The sequence below is a fragment of the Ictidomys tridecemlineatus genome, chromosome 9 (assembly GCF_052094955.1).
Source record: "Ictidomys tridecemlineatus isolate mIctTri1 chromosome 9, mIctTri1.hap1, whole genome shotgun sequence".
In the NCBI taxonomy this organism is placed as follows: domain Eukaryota; kingdom Metazoa; phylum Chordata; class Mammalia; order Rodentia; family Sciuridae; genus Ictidomys; species Ictidomys tridecemlineatus.
The window spans coordinates 98,264,846-98,285,252 of NC_135485.1; the positions used below are offsets into that span (position 1 = coordinate 98,264,846).

Consider the following 20,407-nt stretch of genomic DNA (forward strand, 5'->3'; position numbering starts at 1 on the left):
AATAAATCAAAGGCCCAATAGAAGTAATGTTCATTACTCTGAATGAAAGTACTTGTTTCAAAATTATACAGGGTCATAGATAAAGATGGATTTAAAAACAGCTATATCTAGATATATTTTCATAGACTTTTAGAATTACAAAGGTAAAGATCCTAATAAGCAGTTAAAAACTTTAAGTTATCTAAAAAGGGTGGCAATGGAGGCAGAGAGGTGTCAAATTGGCATTTGAGCAACACCAGATAGCTAACAATCTACCAGTATCTCCTAAATTGTAGATTAAAATGACTTTGAACTTGTAATTCTAAACAGTTATTTATCAGTTAACCATTAGGAAAAATGTAAAGCATTCTGGACAGGTGATAACCCAGTTCATCTCCTACATACCATTTTTAGAAAAAATAAAAACAAAACCTAAGAAATGTATACCAGTAAAAAACAAAAAGAACCAACTACAGAGAAAGATGAATGAACAAACCTGGATGCAAATGAACAGAAATGCTAGGTCTGAATAGAAAAATTAGACTTAAAGAAGAAAGCATATTTCATTGACCAAGTGGTAAAATTAAGAAATTAGAAAACTCATCTTAATGATGAAAATATATGTTATATATCAAGGAAAATGAGGCAATTAGAATTTAAGAAATATTGAAAGCTTATAGGAAAATCTAAGTGAAAGAAACTATAATATGGCATAATTTTGAGGAATTAAAGAAATTTAAGAAACTCCAGTTTACCTAGATGTTTAAAATATTATCTTTGAGACAAATCTAGTACTAGTGTCCGGATTGATATTTCTTCTCTACATGTTCAACTATACTACTGGGCAAATTCTATTTATTACAATCATAACATTGTAAATTATTTTCCCCCCAACTAGCACAACTAAGAATTAGCAACTAAGAATGCTCAAGAGAATTCTTAAAAAGACAATTCTTTTGCTGATCTGGGGATCAAATGCAGGACCTTAAGCATGCTAGGAAAGCACTCTACCACTGAGTTGCATCTCAAGCCCTCTGAGCAATATAGAATAATGGTATAGAATACAGAAGTCAGAGGAAGGCAGGAGAGGAAAAATAGATGGAAGTGAGAAATACTAAGTTTCAAATTTTACATGGTGGGGAGTCCGGAAGGCACAATATAACATTGATAAATAATTTTAAAAGTTAAATGGACTGTGGTAAGAAGAAAATCATAAAAACATACTTTTAATCATAATTAAAATAGTTTTGCCAGCCATGGTGGCACATGCCTATAATCCTAGCAACTTGGGAGGCTGAGACAGGAGGATGGTGCTTCAAGGTCAGTCTTGACAACTTGGTGATACTTGTCTCAAAATAAAAGAATAAAAAGGGCTGGGAATTTAGCTTGGGGATAATATGTACCTCGGTTCAACCCCCAGTACCTCCCCCCACCCACTAAAATCCCCAACCAACATGTGGCAACTGGCCTACACAAGCATTACTGAGGCCCTGCTATGTAGTTGGTTGGATGCTAATTATTGCAGGAGATGCATAGGCACATGTTAGGATTTTGGATCTTAGAGAAACTTCAATTTGGATGAAAGACAGTTTCTGACACATAAATAGCTGATATATACTTAAACTGTTAACTATTTTGAGAAATACTCCAAAAAGAAGCTTTCACATGGGCCCCAAATCCTATGACTATCATGTAATGAATTTTCTTGCTCCTCTTCACTGAACAAGTTATTCATTCTTTGTGTACAGTCCTCTGAATGTCTAAATTTGCTTATTGTATCCCTATGTTAAAACATTCATCAGTTCGTTTATTCTCAATAAATATTTAATTGAATTGTTAAAAAAAATCCAGGAATTTTCATCCTCATAGAAGCTTCTGGAATTAGCAAAGCAAGACTATCAATCCATCTTTGAACCCAGTGTGCCAAGGTATCAGTCCTTTTCCCTAAAATTGGGATACAAAACAGGAAGAATATAGAACATCCGCAAACCTCAGTAATTTTGAAATCATACATACTATCATTATTGAATCCCTTCAGTGTACCTATGAAGAATAATAAAGAATGATACCGAGCAGCTGACACAATGAGCTTGTTGATTCTGACTGATGGAAATTATCCTTCATCTCTTTCTCCTTGGGGCATTCTTCAGAGAGTATGCTATGAAGCTTGTGCAGTCTCTCTGTGAGGTCCCAATGTTGAAAACTTTATGCCAACTTTAGACCCTAGTACCATTCAGATAATATGGAAATCACACCTTCAAGAAGACAACTGGAAGTATCTTGAGAAATTCTACAATTTACCTCTGAGTCCTTGGTTTCTGGCTAGTAATTTTTAAAGGATCACAGCATTGATTCTTTCCTATGTACTCCACAGTGGCAAAGATGATTTCCAATTCTTTCCTGATATAGATTTGAAGAATAAATAACTATTTATTCAATCACTAAAACTTTGCCAATTAATTTTTCTTTTTTAATTCCTTTTTTGTGATACTAGGGATTGAACCCAGGACCTTGTGCATGCAAGGTAGGCACTTTACCAACTGAGCTATATCCCCAGCCCAACTTTGTCAATTAATATGCCAGATATTTTATTTATTTTATTTCATCTGATCCACTCAGGAATATATGAGGTAAGAATTACATATGAGGAAGCAGATACAGTGAGGATAAATTAACATGATAATGACACAGCTTATTAAGGAAAAGCAGGATTCTAAACTAGATCTTCCTTCTGTATGATCTCACTATGTCCAGAATCTAAAGAAGTTGAATTCACAGAAGTGGAAGATAGTCAACACTGCCTATTATTAGAATAATAAATAGTCTATTAAGTAATTTGAGGCAATTGACTTTACCTTCCCATTCTTCCTTTTACTCATCTGTAAATTCAGCAGATAAGTTAGAGAGTATCTAAGATCCTTTCTGCTGATAGCAATCCATAATTCTATATATGGAAATGAACTACAGTTTTGCAAATCTAATGGATGACTTATTTAAAAATTAGATTGACATTTGTGGGAATTCAGGTGACAATGTCTTGTACATGGAAACATCTCTAGTTTACATATCTACATTTAAAACATGAAAATGTTATCAGAACTGGGCATGTGGCAGAATGCTTGGCATTTAGAAGAGAAGTCCTGGGTTTGATCCCTAGCACCAGACACACACACACACACACACACACACACACACACACACACACACAAATAGCAAACAAAAACATTCACACCCACAACACATTCACAGAATTAAACATATAGTCCAGAAAAAAATATTAAAATTTCATAGAAAAGTAGATGAAAGGTCTTTGATAATTTTTTTTATAAGTAGGAAAGAGTTTGAATAGATCTCCCCTCTCCCCCAGCAATGAGCTACTTCACTAACCCTTTTTACTTGGGGGACAGGGTCTTGAGAAATTGCCAAGACTGTCCTCCTGCCTCTGCCTCCAAGTAGTTGGGATTACAGGTGTGCACCACTTTGACCAGCTTGAAATAGAGCTTTCAGTTTTCATTATTTGTTGGGGCTGGGCTGGGGCTCAGCGGTAGAGTACTCGCCTAGCATGTGCGAGGTGCTGGGTTGGATCCTCAGCACCACATAAAAATAAATATAATAAAGGCATTGTGTCCAACTACAACAACAACAAAAACTTTTAGAAAAAAATCATAATTTGTGATGGAGCATTTATTTTTCATTAAAAATTCTTTTGTATTTTTCCTTATTTTTCATGTTTTCCCCTTACCCTTCTAGGAACTTTTCCATTTTTTCCACATAGCAGCACAGTTTGCTTATATTTAGTTGAAAAATGACCACAACTTAACATTAAATAGTTTCAAAATTATTTCCCTTTTCTTTCCCTTTATCATGAATCTATCAGCTAAGAAGGGGTTTTTACTCAAACTGCAGATATAAGCTCTGAAACATAATCCCATTGCTAAGCAAAGTAGTTCCATACAAATACATTCAAGAGTTTTGGAAATCATTAGTGTATCTAATAGGAATGGCTTATTTCTAAAAATAAATCAGAAATAATGAGTGAGAAACACTTTAAAAACAAGAGAAAATGGAGCCCTAACTCTGTTTTCGTGCAGGTATATAGCAACATCATTAGAGATGGCAAAGTTACTCCATTAGTTTCTAAGAGAGTGAGGTTGGTTACGAAAGAGTAATACTCTTCAGGGGTTTGTCACCTCCAGTCCTTAAAGTGCTTAATCATGTGTCTAGGTAAAAAAGAAACAAAAAAACAAAACCCCACTATTTTAAGTCTAAAGAAAAAAAAACTATCAGGTGGTAATGATAGTTAAAATAAACAATGAGGGGTGTTGGGGGGGCAGTCTCCATTAGGCATCTACCAACATTTCTCATCTAGTCAAGTTTATTACAGCCTGTTTTCTTATTCTCTATCAATATCACAGGATCCAGACCAACAAACAGTTTGTGAGACACAGATCCCCATCATTCACTGTGGTAACATTGGTCTTCAGAATTCTGAATAATGTGCAGTCATTAAAGCCACATGTGCTTGAACATATGGGATGGCATCAGAAAAGCTTGGAACTCCTACTTGGAGACCCTGGAACCAAACATCACAAGCCAACTGTCTGCTTTTGTGTGTTGGGTTGTATTTGAAACCTCAGTTGTTTTTTACAGGGCCATATAAAAGTATGGCACAGCCTGGCACAATGGTGCAAATTTGTAATCCCAGCAGCTCAGGAGGCTGAGGCAGAAGGATCTCAAGTTCCAGGCCAGCTTCAGCAATTTAGCAAGGTCCTAAGCAGCTTATTGAGACCCTACTTAACATTAAAAAATAAAACGGGATGAAGAAGTAGATCAGTAGTAAAGAACCCCTGGGATTAATCGAAAGAAAGAAAAAAAATTTACACAAAAGAACTTGAGTATTTTTGGTAGTGTTAAGATATTTGGGAAAAAATGCATGACACAAGTACTTTTCACTTGTATTTATAGAGAGAGACTTAGCCAGCCTGTTTTGCTCCTTGGTATGCACTTTTCATAGTCCATCCACCATTTTGAAATTTTATAATACATATAATTGCCACTCTCATCTTTATGAGGACAGTCCATCCATCAAATAAATTCATTGTATGTTTGCCCTTTCAAGGGAAACTAAAGTATGGTAAAATGCAAGTAATATTTAAATCCACACCCCCACACCTTTTAGCAGAAATGCATTAACTTATAGTCTTAATCAAATTCTGAACATTTTTAGCTTATATCCTTATGATCTTTAATCTAACAAAGGATGGAGATGAGGGAATATCAATGTTCCAATATAAGACAAGATGATTCTTGCAAAAGCCCATTCGTGTTCAGATGTGCTATGCTCTGTGAGGGAAAACATACCCATAGGTAATTTCACACAAGCACTCACTATTTGGGCATGGGGTAATTAAAATAAATACATCATTTCTATTCCAAATCAATGAAAAGGAAACACATAAAACAAGCAAATAAAAAAACCTTTAAAGTCTAACCTGTTTGCCATATCTTAATTCAATGTATTAGAAATGTATGGCAATAATTTATAATAAACACTGAGTTATCTCTTTTCAAATCCAGAAGGTTTTTTGCTCATAAACACAAATGAAACACATCCATTCTTAGATTTCATTGTGTTAGTTAAATGAGTCACTCTTTTAGTGATTTCTTCCCAGTGAGAGCAAATTCAGATGGTAAATGTCTGAAACTTAAAATTTGAGTCTCCTATGTAAAATAATGGATTTGGGCAAATATTCTCTAAATTATTCCAGATCTAATATTCAAGTATACCAAACATTACTTAAATCAAAATAGACTTAGTGCTTGGCTTATCTCTTGGGAAAATCCTTTATTAAAAAAATTAATTTCTGGGACTGGGGAGATAGCTCAGTCAGAAGAGTGTTTAACTCACATGCACAAGGCCCTGGATTCAATCTCCAGCACCAAAGATTTATTTCTCTCAATTATAATTACAAATATAAGTCACATTTCAAAGACTATTTTTTTTCAGTTTTCAGAAAGGTAGTGCAATTAACTAAAAAAAAAAAATTGAATGCCGACAATAGTTCAAACAAGCCAACCCTTCAATTAACAACAAGTTCATCTTTTGATGATCTAACTGAAACTCTTGATTAGGCAAAAAGAGTTCTACTTTCGGGTGATCAATGAGGGCATCTACCGAAAACTATCCTTAGATACAAAAAGAACTCAAAATCTGCTTGTAGTTTAAATGTTCTAACCAGGCTGCATACAATTAATGAAAGACAGCACCAAGCACACACCAGACCTATAGAATTAGTCATTTAAATCCATGATGCTTTTTTTTTAAACTCATAACTTTATTTTATTGATAAATATAAATGAAAAACTCTTTAAAAATCAATCTGGGTAAAGAGGAACAACTCCCTAAGTATAGAGACTTCCAGCTTTGTTTGTGTTGTTTTAACCCCAGGTCTCCATGTGGAATTACAAAGAAGGAGGATGGAGGGAGAAATGGAGACGGGATGAAGGGAATTGCAAATGCAGGAGGGGGAGGGGAAAGGAAGGATGCCACTAGGAAAAGGAATGAGTTCTCCGGAGTGTTCTCCGAAGCTAGCGTTGAATTTTAAGTGGGAATCCTGAATTCTCTTACTTTTCAAGGCAGTTCCAAATATTAACATATACTTCTTCTTCTTTTTGTTTTAGGCCTTGGTGAGGCTGGGTGGCAGGACATGCATGCCCACACTTTAAATTCGCGGGCCACTGTAAATCGTCACCAGAACCAGGGCATAATCTGCCCCCAAAAGGCTCCGCATCGCTGGTTCTCATCGCTGGTTGCAGGAGATTAACCCTGGACACAGTCACAGACTTCGCTAGGAAAACTATGCACCGGGCAGATACCGACCTGGACACCTTGATCTCTAGTTCATGACCCCGTCAAAACAAGACCAGGGCTCCCAGACTGTGGATCAAAAGGTGCCGATTCCTCCGCCTACGGGCACACAAAGCCTAGACTCCCGCGGCTGTTACATAAGAGTCTCCGGAATCCTGGGAGCGTGTTTGTAAATAGCGCTGCCACGTGCACATAACCCACGTGTACAGAACCCACGTGTCAAATGTTGGCCGCCCGTAATTGGAAGACTACAAAGCATCAAGTTCCACAGGGAAACCTACCTCTTTGGCCCTAAAAGTGCATGTGGATGTGAAGCTGAAGTGGATTTATTTTTCTTCTTTCCATTTTTTTTTTCAAGCAAAAATTAATGGGGGGCAGTGCTGGGGTTGTGGCTCAGTGGTAGCGCACTCATCTGGCATGTGTGAGGCGCTGGGTTCGATCCTCCGCACCACGTGAAAATAAATAAAATAAAGGTATGGTTTAAAAAAAATGTTTAAAAAATTAATGAGAGGAAGAGTGGGACTGAGATGTGCAAAAAAATTTCCTCCATCTTCTTTTTCTTCTTTAATAGGGACAAGATTTATGTATGTAATTAAACTGGAAGCAAGTTTTTGCAATCTTGACAATGCATTTCAAATGCATTTCTCTACCTCGTCCTGTCCAAGACTTCCTTTTTCCTCCTTTACTTCAACCTGAACTGAAACACGAAGTGAGATGACATAACCATTAGAGGAACACCGTAGGCAAATGGTTTGCAAAGTGACTATTTACACCATATAAAATTACAACATGACCCTTTTATTATTGTTTGGGTGAGGAGAAAAACAATTTAATAGTTTCCCTGGCTTCTTATTTATATTTATTTATTTATTTATTTATTTTTTAACATTTATTTTTTAGTTTTCCGCCGACACAACATCTTTGTATGTGGTGCTGAGGATGAAACCCGGGCTGCACGCATGCCACGGGAGCGCACTACCGCTTGAGCCACATCCCCAGCCCCATACCTGGCTTCTTATTTTATATTGTACCCTCATCAATATTTATTGTGTGATGAGATTCTGCAAGCGGTATACGGGGTAAAATGGGAGTTCATAACCCACTTGAATCAAAATGTGAAATATGATATATCAAGAACTATGTAATGTTTTGAACAACCAACAATAAAATAAAAAAAAAGAAAAAAAAATATTTATTGTGCCTTACAATTTGTGAACTAGAAACAATCTATTCCTCAAAAGGGCTGAATTCTTACCAATATTAGAGAAAAACAACAATGTCAACAACTGAATTTTTATCTATGAAAAAAATCCATAATTTTGCAGAATATCAAAGCATGACAAGTTGTAACAAAGAAAAAAATGAAGCAGAATTGACCGTTTTTACAATTATTTTGACTTCAACCAAATCTCAAGCATGGGTAGTTAAATCATTTTAAAATGCCATATCCTATATCCCTCATAAAGCAGAAAAAATACTTTGTAAAATTGTTTTAAAATTACGTTTAAAAATTAGCTGATACTTATAAGACTTACTATGTGAAACAAGAATCACATTTTTTAAGAGTAGACAGGTTGTTTCAGAATATTGAAAATTCACTTTCAAAATTGGTAGCCAAATGTCCATTCCAATTTTCACATTCAGTGGTACCATATGATTGAATGACACGCATTAGTAAAGTAAGCCATTAGCAAAATGTCTGTTGACTTTTGTTTTCTGCCACTGCTTTTCCACAAACTATCACATAGTAGAAAATTCTAAAATTAAAATATAACCTTGTTTTAATTTCAACTTAAAGGTGATATAACTTCACAGGACAAAAAAAATAACAATTCACATGACTAGACTGGAATAAAAATAAATAAAACTCAGAATATAAATTTTAAAATCTGTTCTTTCTTGCTAAGATGTACCTGCTTCTTTTTTACTGAAATGATTTATGTGGCACATAGTTTTAAGTTGGAGGATTTGTTCTTCTGGTATTTTTGCTTTCATCAATTATGTTTGGTACATTAAAATAGGAATGCAAGTGAATTAACATTTTAATAATTTAATTTGCTTTGTAAGATGCTTGCTCTAATATTACAAACTATCAGCCACTTGATTTGCTGATATGGTTTCTTGTTCTGTTACAATGTATGTAGTAAAACAAACAAAAAGCTAATAATCATCTGTACTAATTAGAGGGTGGTTAAAAGTGGTCCTTTTAATGCAAAAATCATGAAAGGTTATAAAAGACCTAAGAGAACTTTATAGCCAACAGCAAATATGAAAATTCTATAACTTCAAAGTGAGGGACTTCAAACAAAAGTAGAAAATGCTGAAAGAACAAATAGATTTAAAAAATAAATTAATAGGAACAAGAAAGTATGTTAAGTATGGAATCTAGGCGTGGTATTATTGCAATATTTTTAGATTCTGGTGCTTTACTTTAGAAGTAGCACCACTAATAATTAAGGGTTTTTTTAATGGGTAATTTTGTTTTTAAGTGCAGACAAGGAAGAAAAAACAAGAGGAATAACTCAAGATATTTCATGTCTGGCTTCCATTATCATTACTTAAGCAGTTTTTCTTTTATTTCCTGAGATAAAAACAGAAGACAATACTGTAATAAAAACCCATTTAAGAGTTGGGTTAATAGTTCCCATTAAAGTGTAATCTGACATAGAAACTAGATTTAATACTGTCAAGAAAATAAGTGATTTGATAAGGCAATTTTGAGCAGTGGTTAATGAGGAATGACAATCCTAATTAAAATTGGAATTACTTTGTGGCACCCATGGAACAAATGTGAGAAATCTCAAAATAGAAAAAGAAGAAAATTTGAAAAAATCATAATTATGTATGGTATATCTTTTTTAAAAAAAATTTGTTTATTTTCTAGTTGACACAACACCTTTATTTCACTTGTTTATTTTTGTACGTGGTGCTGAGAATCGAACCCAGGGTCTCGCACGTTGGAGGCAAGCACTCTACCGCTGAGCCACAACCCCAGCCCTGTATGGTATATCTTAATGTCAGATTGCCTGGCTATGTCCATGCCTGACCATAGGTAACTCTCTCTGAAGACAGTAGTTAATCAACAGTAAAAACAATGATCTAATTTTTCATTTGAATATACAGTATCTTCCATAGACAATTATTTATTTAAAAAGCATTTTAAAAATCAACAAATCTAAATACTAATTTGCTTGGAAAATTTTATAATTATTGAAAGTACATTAAAAGGTAAAGATGAAGGAGTACACTCAAACTTTGAGAATTACAAAATTACTGCTAAAAAAATCAGTTGTCAGCTAAGGTGATTCAAAAAGTATTTACAGAAACAAAAGGGGGTAAAGTAAGGTATTCATTTCTCTGGGTAGAACCTATTATTTTTCATAAAAATCACTGTACCAAACTTCTTGACTGGTAAATATTCGAAGAGGTGTCTAACTTCTGCTTGTCACAAATACACAGAAAACCTAAAAGTAGAAGTTATGATCACACTCTTAAAAAGTAGAATTCTGTGTTACCTCCATAGTCATTTCCTTGAAAGAGTGATTGTAGCAGTTTTATGAAGCCAAAATAATTCCTTTTTGAGTATAATAACATGTATACCTTAAATATGTCTCTGAAACGCAAAGCTTGGTAGTTCCAGATCAGTGAATTTTCCCTACTCCAATGATCAGTCCTGGTCCCAAGGTATGGGACCAAGTTGGCAGCAATGCACTATTCTCATCAGAATAAAACTGGAGAGAAGCACTGCAAAAGAATGTCTGGTATTTGAAATTATGTAAGGTTAGAAATTCAAATACAACCAACTCCGAGTGATTAACCCTCTGTATCTAAAACTACAAGTCCTCCCAGCAACTCAGCAGGATGAGGCAAGAGATTCACAACTTCCAGGTCAGCCTCAACAACTTTGTAAGGCTCTAAGCAACTTAGTAAGATCCTGTCCCTAAAATAAAAAATAAATAGGGCTGGCAATGCAGCTCAGTGGTAAAGCATCCCTGGGTTCAATCCCCGGTACTCCCCCCATGCACACACACAAAATTCCAAGTCCTAATTTTATGGGACTAGCCCTAAAAGTGTGCACTTATTTTACCATGAACAAATCTGTAAACATTCTGCTGGTGTCTTTCACTACTGGCCATGTGTAACAAAACATCATCATTCTGACTCAATTTCCCACTCTGCCCTGGCACCATAAACACTGCTGCAATTTCCTCCTCAACCTTATTTTACGGTTACAACATGACATGACGTTAGTACACAGAAATAGAATTACTTGCTTAAACTCTATGAAATACTGTCATTTTAACTTCAAAATGTGAAAGATGACAAGAAGTTGAGATGCATGCACACGTTAACAAAATTAAAATTTGAAACCTACTCTATGTCCTCCTGTGCTCTTCTGTTTTCATTCAGAAGAATTACCTGAACAAAAAAAAATTCACTTTTTTGATATTTAACATTTCATTTAACTAGACAAAAAATTATCTAGTTATTTATGTTACTGAAATATGCAATCTAGAGATTTCTCCTTATTCCTAGATTACACTACATATTTGACAACAGTTTAAATAAGGATGGTAATTTCTACAGACATTCCTTTTAACACTTGGGTTACATATCCTGGACTAACCGAAAAATGATGAGGTGACTGAATATAATTGAGAAAACTTCCTACTTCAGACAGTAATCCCTGTTCATTAACTCACCTACTCCATTGCTTATCCATGCAATCAACCTATATTAAGTGCTCAAGCCTTTTTTTTTTTTAAATTAAACACAATGGTGAACTTTTGTACAAAAGTATACTTCTCATCTATGAGAGAAAGGCAATTTAACTACACAAAACTCTCTGGTACCATATTCCTAAAAAGAGATGCCTGGACCCATTCTATTAAAATATTATCGACAATTCTTGTACATTATACATATTTGGCTTTCAGAAAGTATCTCAACTCAATTGTTCATCTTTAAGTAATAGTTTTACAGAGGTATAATTCACATAAAGCAAAATTTATCCTTTTAAAAGTACACAATTCAGTGTTTTTTTTCTGTATATTCATAGAGTTGTACAACCATCACTATCTAATTATAAACCATTTCATCACTCCCCAAAGGAACCCCATATCTATTAACAACCATTCTCCCGTTACCAGTCCTCAGGAATAATCTATTTTCAATCTCTTAAGAATTGTCTATTTTGGACATGACATATAAATAGAACCAAACCATATGTGGCCTTTTGTAACTTCTTTTAAAGTTCAGCTGTCATAGCATCAGTAATTCACTCCTTTTCATTGTTAAATAATATTTCACTATATGGATATACCACAGATTGTTCATCTATTCATGAATTGATTGTTTTGTTTTGTTTTTTGGCAATAGTGGGAATTGCACCCAGGTGTTCTCTACCACTGAGCCATATCCCCAGCCCTTTTTATTTTTATTTTTTATTTTGAGACAGTCTCATTAAGTTGCTGAGGCTGGCCTCAATCTCCTGGTTCACTGGCATTACAGGCATACACCATCACATCCAGTTACACTTTTTGATAATTGTTAATCACACTACTATGGATATTTGGGTACAAGTTTTTGCATGGGCCACTGATGGATTTTAAGTCTCCATGACTTTCCCTATATAGCCTACATTATAGTTAAAATTTTATTACTGATAACAAGGCAGTATAGCATACTCATTAAAAGACCTGGCTTTAGAGACAAACTTCCTAAATTCAAATCCTGACTAAACCGCACATTTGATTGCATGAAGACAAGCCATTAAACTCATTGTGATTTAGTTTCCTCATCCTTAAAGAAACACTAGTATTACCTATATAGAGAGTCACAAGAATTAAATGGCATCAACTTAGTGTCACAAAACATCAGAATAACTGATAAGCCATACTATGCAATAAAGAAAAAAAACTTAAAAACACAGTCTGATACACATTTTGATATAAAAGAATAACACAATCATATGATTGATGAAATAGAATTATGCTAAACTTATGTTTTCAGAGGGGTCAAGGCTTAAAATATATGATCGTATAATAAAATAGTACAGAATACACTAATAAATGAGTACAAACTGAACTGAGAAAATCTTTGTAAGATTGGTAGTCGAGGCTTAGGTATGTAGCTCAGTGGTAGTGTGCTTGGATAGCAGTACAAGGTCCTAGGTTCAAGCCCTGGCAATGCAGGGGGGGAAAGATTGGTACACTGTATCAATATCAGTTTCCTGGTTGTAATATGTTACCACTGGGAGAAACTGGGCAATGTTCATGGAATCTCTCTATATTATTTTATATAACTGCATATGAATCTATAACTATCTCAATAAAATTCAATTGAAATATCTGATTCCAGTTTAAGTTTATTAAAAAACATTAAATTGGCTGTATGAAGTGGTACCTGCCTATAATCTTAGTGACTTGGGAGGCTGAGGCAGGAAGATCACAAGTTGGAGATCAGCCTCAGCAATTTAGTGAGGTCCTAAGCAACTTAGCAAGACCCTATTTCAAAATAAAAAAGGGCAGGAGATGTGGCTCAGTGGTTTAGCAGCCCAGGTTCAATCCCTTCTCTAGTAAAATATATATTAATATTATATTAAGGAAAATATACCATCACTACCTACTATCATCACCACTAACAAGACCTCATATTTTTCTGTTCTGCTTTGAGAATAGATTACATATTTTTCACTAGGTTCTACTAGGGAATATAAAAATATACAAACCAGTAACTGTTTTCAACAGACAGAAAGAAATCTAATTTAAAAGGAACATCTGCAGTACTTTAATGAAGCAAACAATTTGTTTTATGTCCTAAACTGTCCTTCATAAATACTTTGCCCCAGTTCACTCATCTCTTACTTTAATTCTCAGATTACTTAGACTGATTTCAAGTCAGTTTTGAGTAATTACCTGCAATGAGTATAAAACACTGGGATCCAAATTCTGAAACCTGCAGATTGGTTGCTATTATAATTAAATTTGTTTTTCCATGAAAATATTTAAAATTTACTTACTATTTCTACTTCCTTCAGCATGACATACTTAACTCCATTTAAAGAAACATGAAGAAAATATAAATCAAAGCTGAAAACAATCCACTATCAGTTTTATTAATTCATCAAATTTTATTGAGAAAAGATTCCCCTATATCAAGAATTCTTTGCAATGTACAACAGAATCAGAATAATGCTGGAAAAAATTAACTATGTACACATCTTTTTTGCTTGTGGTCACTATGATTCATGTGCTGTCACTTCATCTTCTCCCCTCTGGAACCCTTCTATTCAGCCCTTCTATTCGCCAACCAACAGACTTACTGTATAACCTCATTCAATAATGTCACAGTACTCACTGAGTTTTGGCAGTGAGCTGAAATAGAAATTGGAGCCCTAGACCAAGTAAATGCTGTGTATTTGGCTAAATCACTTGTGGTTGTGTTCTTCAGCACAGTTTCCAAGATAACCACCAGCTCCACTTGGCAACTAGACTCTCCCACAGTTAAGACTCCAATTGTAAATTTGGCTTGGGAGATATTTTCCTGCTGTTGTCTTCAGTGCCAATGCTATCCCTAAGAACTACTATGCAGCCAGGCATGGTATCACACAGGAGGATCTCAAGTTCTAGGCTAGCTAGCCTCAGCAACTTCATGAAACTGTCTCCAAAAATAAAAAGGGCTAGTGGATGTAGCTCAGTGGCAAATCACCCCTGGGTTCAATATTATTACTTGCTCTCAGCCCTCAAAGGAACTACTTTGCAATGGTGCCATAATTATTAAGAAAGTGCTATTTTGATGAAACTATACTGCAGCTGGTCCAAAGTTTTTGCATGTCCCTATGTTAGGAAACATGGATGTTATAACAGTTTACCTGGTTATTTACAAAACCAAGATTCCTTTCAGCAATTTGAGATAGCTGGGAAAGATTATAAATTCTATTAAAACAAAACCAGTAGAATTTGTATTAGCAACAAATACAGCATAAAAACAAATACGGCAAATCTAATATTTTCTAAATATCAGACATTCTAAAATATTCACATTCTAGCTGGACATGGTGGCACATGCCTGTAATCCCATCTGCTGGGAAAGCTGAGACAGGAGAATCATGAATTCAAAGTTAGCCTCAGCAAAAGCGAGGCACTAAGCAACTCAGTAAGACCTTATTTCCAAATAAAATATAAAATAGGGCTAGGGATGTTGCTCAGTGGATGAGTGCCCCTGAGTTCAATCCCCAGTACGTGTGTGTGTGTGTGTGTACCCATACATATTAATTTTTTCATTCTACAATGTCATACATCCACAACTTTCAAAGACGCTTTCTTTCAAGGTATTTTTTTTCATTTTTTTAATACTACTAGATATTGAACCCAGTAATCTACCACTAAACTACATCCCTGTCCCCTTTTATTTTTAATTTTGAGACAGGGCTTCACTAACTTGCTAAAGCTGGCTTGGAACTTGCTAACCTCCTGCCTTAGTCTACAGAGGCACTAAAATTACAGGTGTGTGCCAACACCCTGGGCTATTTCAAGGTAATTTGATAAGAATTTACTAACTTGGACTAGCGCAGGATGGAAAACAGAGTTTCTGCTAGGTGTGTCTGTGAATCATAAGAAGGACTTCTTAATAAAGTCAGCAAATAAGGAAATACATTTCAATAGTTGACACTTGGCTTACAATACTGTGTGTGGGTGGAGTCCTGGAGGAATTGCCAGAGAAATTCTAACTTCAACAAGTGAAACCAAAACAGAGTCCAGTTTTTGTCACCTAATACAAATCTAGTGCCCAATAAGGAGTTTGGAGGTGTGTCATAACAAGTCCAGCAGGTGCACTTCACTTGTTCTGGAAGTAATGTTGACCTGTCGATACCTAAGACCATATGCCATTGCATCAAAACCATATCAAACCCTCTGGTTCCTGGCATAGACCAAAACAATAGCAGATCTAATGAAAACCTTAAAAAGAGATTAGTGGGCAGGGGATACAGCTCAGTTGGTAGAGTGCTTGCCTCATATGCACAAAGCTCTAGGTTCAATCCCCACCACCACCAGAGAGAGAGAGAGAGTGAGAGAGACAAAGAGAGATAGAAAGAGATAGAGATAGTTATTAGCAAATATATGAATTTAAAGAAAGTAACTTCCTTCATTTCAAATTAATTTTGCATTAATGATTAGTTCAATAAGAAAATAAGTAAAACAATACTGTAATTTTATCTTATTATTGTCATTATCTCTCCTAAATTTAACTAACCAAGAATGATCTATGGAATTTTTTAAGCACCCAAGTGGTATCACGTATGATAAATGAAGAACTGAGGTTATGTCTTTCATTGTAAATTATTTGAAATTGTTACTTTTATTCAGATTGGGAAATAATATACATAGCTCCTCCTCATACTCATTGAAACCCCTTCAGTAATATTACCAGCAACTATTTTCAGTATAAAAGTAGGATGTATAAAGTAACAAGAGACTAAGTTTAATAATAGTAAAGAACTGCAATTGCCACATTCAAAATTATTAATCAATGAGAGTATTCCAATTTATTGATTCGAGTGGGAAATACTCTATTATGTGTTAAAAAGCTTGAAAACTGTAAGTATCAAAATATTTAAAAAGTTGTCCACAAAAAGTAGTTAGATACTAGTCTGTTAGCAAAACATTATTTCTTTTTAATCCTGAATTGCTGAAATAATTAACCATAGTTTTCTCAACAAACAGTAAACATTTAAGCTAAAATTCCTCAGTGTTTTCTTTATTGACTTAGGGCAAATAAGAACTAACCAATGAACCGCTTCTACGCCACAGAGATGAGTAATGCTTCTCCCTTGTAATCATATGAAACAACCTCTAGTATGAATGATTAAAGCAAACTTAGCCACTTTTTAAAGATCTGAATAGAAACAGTTACAAACTGAACTACTAAGGATAAGTAGTTTTGGAAATCTGATCTACACAGCAATGTCCATTATTATGCTTTTCCTTCTATCCACCAAATGCCAATTTAATAAATGCCTCCTGAACTTAAGTTTAGCTCTGCAGTGCTTCATTAATGCTTCTCTGCTTAATAACATTTTTTAAAAAATCAATATTTTGTTGAAATTTATATTCTATTCAAAATCTATTGTGAAACACACATGCAAACATGTAAAAGAATATAACTCCCCTTTAGTATTTCAACTTTCCATTAAAATGCAAATGTAATGATTTCATTAGCCAGGCAACAATACCCACAGTCTTAAACAAAACCAAACCACATCAATATCTTTTTCTCCTAACATACAACATTATTCCTACGTTGGATCATTTGTTAATGACTATTTTTGGATTTGGACTTTGCCAGTATAATCCCTAACTGGAGAGGGAAAAGTACAATGTATGATTTGAGATTTAAATTCATGTATGTATTCTATTCCCTAGACAGGCAAACACAGAAACATCTCACTAAAATTTAAACAATCAATTTGAATATAACCCTTGCTTCAAATTCTAAACACTAGATGAGGGAGGGAAATCACCTAATGCATTAAAAGTATATCATCATGTCAATAACCAGCAAATAACACGTATTTCTTATTCGACCTTCCCAGGAGTCTATTCAGGCCACACTTTGTCATAGGTAGAAAACTCTCTCCTTAGAAACCCCGTTAGCTTCATAACATTGGGCAAGCAGTCCCAGAGAAAAGACTCAGCAAGATGTGAGTGAGGAGTGTACGTGGAGAGAGGAGAGAGAAGAGAGGGAAGAGGAGAGAGGGGAGAGGGGAGAGAGAGGGACATCCAGACCACATAGAGAAAGGCAGAAAGATAAAGACCAAAGAAAAGAGAGAAGCCAAGAGGGAAAAATTGGATGGGACTGTTACAAATCTGCTCTCCACTCCTCTGCTGGGATTGGGTTTCATTTCTTTAGGCGCCCCTGACCTTGCAGTCTACCAACTCTCAACGCTTCGCCCCCCGCCCGCCCCCCTCCCCGGGCCTGCGCCTGCCTTTGTGTCTGCCTGTCACTTACCAGGGAACCGAACGAAGCTGATTCGGGAGAAGCACAAAGCCAGGACACAGATTTGCCCACAAATTCTCTCACACACACATTTCCCAGACTGGAAGGCGCTGCCCACGCAGAGCTTCTGGACCTTGAGAAAAGTGGGTTCTGGTCTGGTTTGGGGAACCAGAGAAACTATTCTTTCCTCTTTGACTCAGCGCCACTAACAAAACGCGCGGACTTAAGGAAAAAAAAAAAACCAAAACTCCACTCAGTGTATTCCAATTCCACTCCCGGTGACATTCGCTTAGTGCACTTCCCAGGAGGGGGACGAGGGGGTAGGAAGCAGCAGATACAAACCAAAGACCCAGACCCAAACCCTAGAGCAGATAAAAGGGTCCAAAAAAACACCCCGTCCGTGTTTCTCCCCAGGGTGGTTTCGGATAAACCAGAGACTCCTTTGACTTTCCCCGAAAGAAATCGGGGAAGAGGATTAAAGGGAAAAGTAGTGCCCCCCAAAGCTGAACTATTTGAAAAAGGAAAGCAAAGAAAGCAAAATCACTTTCCTGAGGATAAAAGGCCGGGAAACCGGCTGGTCGGTGTACAAAGGTAAGTTTTCTGGAGAAGGAGGGATCGAGCATGAGTAGGAGAGGGAAGAGACACAGGACTACAGGTTTAAAGGGGGTGGGTGGGGGGGGAATTAAAACTATATTTGTCAGCCATGTTGAAGAAGCTCCAGTAATTTGTGAAGCTTCCCTCTTCCCTCTTGGTATTTGTGGGTGACACTACCAGGTTTGCTCCCCAGTCCCTGGAAGCCCAAGAGAAAGCGAGGGAGAGAGGAAAGGGAGAGTTTCGCGGCAAAAGAGAAGCGCTCTGACCTCGTTCTCGTCCCTCAGCCTTGCAGCAATCCAGCAGTTGCAGTCAGGTCTCCTTTCTAACAAATCCTAAAGGGCAGCCATCTTGCTTCCTTCTGCTTCTCTACGAAAGCAGCCTAGCCTCCGCATCAATATTCATAAGGCAGTTTGACGTCTGTTCTCATCACTCGGCGGGGCCGGCGTCTCGGGGCGGCCGCGCCGAGGGGGCGGACGTGACTCGCATGCGAGCCGGGCCTGGGCGCGCGGCGCTGGCGAGGAGGCGGCGGTGGCCGCCAGAGCTCTCGCCGCTGCAGCCGCTGCCTCCGGCTCTTCTCCGCACGAGCCTCCTACTCCTCCTCTCCTCCTCCTCCTCCTCCTCCTCCTCCTCCTCCTCCTCCTCCTCCTCCTCCTCCTCCTCCTCCTCCGGTGCCCCGCTCTCCTCCTCCGCCCGGATCTCCACCAGCTCCGCCCCGGCCTCTGCCGCCGCCCTGGAACCCTCAGCTCCAGCTCCCAGGGAGTCAGTCCCCCGCCCAAGGCGTCCCACAGAAAAGCTCGGGAGCTGTACAATGGGGGTGCGCAGCCCAGGCCAGAGCTGCCTTCACTCCGTGCTGGAAGAAGGGGGGAGCCGTGCGCCCGGATGAGCGAGGGGTGGGGGTGGGGAGGAGGGAACCAGGGCAGAGTGCAGGGGAGGGTCCAGCCCCCCAAGGACCCAGAACCCTAGGCTAGGCCTCCACCTGGGTCTTCTGCCCTAGTAGACTCCCTACCCTGCTCTCCACTCTTGGCACAGTGTCTACTCCCAGGAGAAGGCTCAGGGAGGACTCAAGGGAGAGGTGGCCACAGCGCATGGACGTGCATGTAAGATCGCAAATTTCCTGAAACTTTGTTGGTCCCGTGCTCCACCACCCCATTAGAAGTATCCGCGCCCACGCCCCCACACGCACCCCCTAGGTCCTGCTCCTCACCTCCTTGCAGGTATCCCAGTGCACATCCCTTACGGACCCCTTCCTCCACCACACCCACTGGCACCTTTCTCACACACACCCCGGTGCCATCTACGTTCTCCTCCCAAGCCCGCACTCCATCGCCTTTTAGGTTCACGGTGACATCCTCCCTTCCTTGTCGCCTTAACCTTGCTCAGCAGAAGCACTCCTCATTTTCACCAAGGGCATGCCCTTAGTGCTTTAGGGGCCTGTATTTTTAAAGACTTGACAAATTAGGAAATTGACCGAGTCCTGTTCCTCCCCGCCCCCGGCCCACCTTCTGTTTACTTTCGCCACGTGGGCTACGAAGGGGAGGGAGTCTCAGGGATCCAAGCTGAGTTTCTCACCAGTAACCCTCTACTTCTTGCTAGTAAGAAATAACCGTGCACTTTCAGATGCTACAGTTGCCTCCGTTAAGTTCCTCTATTTTGAGGAAATTTCCACTTGTACAATTAATGAAGAAACTGTTCCATAAACACTTAAATTCCGAATGACCAACGTTCGATTTCCCCTGACATTTGGTACTCTGTAAGAACGCCCTTCCACTGACAGTTTTTCTTTTCTATTGCTGAGTAGTTTTACTTCTCATTTTAATGCTCTTTTTTCTAACCATTAACTTTTTTTTTTTGAAGACTAGATAAAGAACAAAGCTTGCATGATTCATATCAGATAGAAGTTTTTGGAAAATGCCCTTTCAAGTAGTTTTCATATTTGTGACATTTACATTTTAAATAGGTAATTTGAAT

General features: G+C 37.3%; 1 protein-coding gene across 2 annotated transcripts in view; it reads right to left on the reverse strand.

Annotated features, from left to right (window-relative positions):
* The window catches only part of Tet2 (tet methylcytosine dioxygenase 2), a 137,609-nt gene extending 118,582 nt beyond the window's left edge, over positions 1-19,027 (reverse strand). The window contains exon 1 of one of the 2 annotated variants that reach the window (XM_005339807.5): positions 18,706-19,027. The gene's annotated coding sequence lies outside the window, so the exon portion shown is untranslated. Of the gene's footprint in view, positions 1-17,857; positions 17,977-18,705 lie in introns of those variants that run through there. The other variant, XM_040293016.2, reaches the window with a different exon arrangement.
* Between the last annotated feature and the right edge of the window lie 1,380 nt (positions 19,028-20,407).